Here is a 1,245-nt window from a genome sequence, read left to right on the forward strand (position 1 = left end):
TCTACTTGATAAAGTTATCGGTTTAGATGAATACCACTATTATTTCCTCGCCCTATTTCATACAAAAATTATTTCACATTTTCATTTACCCATTGAAAACTTGTTTATTTATCCAACGATTTTTATCGCTAGTAAATTGTTTTTTGGCAAAACAACAGGTTCTAATACAAATTAAAAAAATACAAAATTTAAAACTTGACTTTCAGGACGCCGGGGTTGTGAAAATTTTTTTTTAAACTTATAGACCATTTTTTGGGCCGACATCCAGTTCTGTTTAAGGTATTTTATTTTAAATTATAAAAAATTTCTAAATTTAATAAATGACGTACAGTACAAAATATTTGTACTTTTGAATATTTTTTTTTTTTTATAAAAATTAAAATACTTTGGCGATAATTACCTGATTTGGAAACGGAGCTTTTCTCATGGACACAGCCGCAAAGATATCAAAAAACTTACCGTCAGTGAAAAGCGGTAAAATTTGTTATATTTCAATATCTTTTCTGCAACAGCGTCATGAAGCTTAAAAATAAATAGATAATTCAAAAACTGATGGCTTTCAGCTCCAAAACGCTTCTGAAAAGGCTTTCTGTATGAACAATTTCATATAAATAGTTACAGCATTGAAAGCTTCACCCAACTCGGAACGGCTTCGCTCGGCTCGGCTCCGTTTTCTGTGTGAACGTACCTTAAGAGTAGCATGCGGTGCCCACGCATTTGCAAGGAGTTCATAATTCTCGTTATCGCTTAGTTTACCGCGACAAAAATTGTATACATCATTGAGCGGAACCTACAAGAATGTGAATTTAAATCTTGATTTTCGGGGAGCGGAGCGTTGTGAAATTACTGGCATCTTGTAAACAATGGACTTAGAGAGGCGATCATTTTTGGATTTTTCTCTATCTCATCATTATATACTGGGAACTGCGGGACTCAGTGACTTACTATGAAATCAGTTGCACTAAGGTCCTCCACGTCAGAGCGTCTTAATTTGTTCGCTACTTGACACTCGTTAGGTGAATTTTCGGCTGTCACTGTAGTTTGTGCAAATCGACAGCGGGAGGGGCGGAATTTTACGGTTCAAAATAGTTCGTTAATTTTACAGAATGCATTCGGAACGTAACACTTCTTGTTTTGGTGATAAACGGGCATTGGAAATACACTTTTTTCTCCCAAATAGGTAAATTAATTTTTTTCACAAAATATGGATCAGTAACGCCGCGTTCACGTTAAAACTCTAAATGA

The sequence above is a fragment of the Rhagoletis pomonella genome, unplaced genomic scaffold (genome assembly GCF_013731165.1).
Source record: "Rhagoletis pomonella isolate Grant_MI unplaced genomic scaffold, Rhpom_1.0 Rhpom_scaffold_00004, whole genome shotgun sequence".
Lineage (NCBI taxonomy): Eukaryota > Metazoa > Arthropoda > Insecta > Diptera > Tephritidae > Rhagoletis > Rhagoletis pomonella.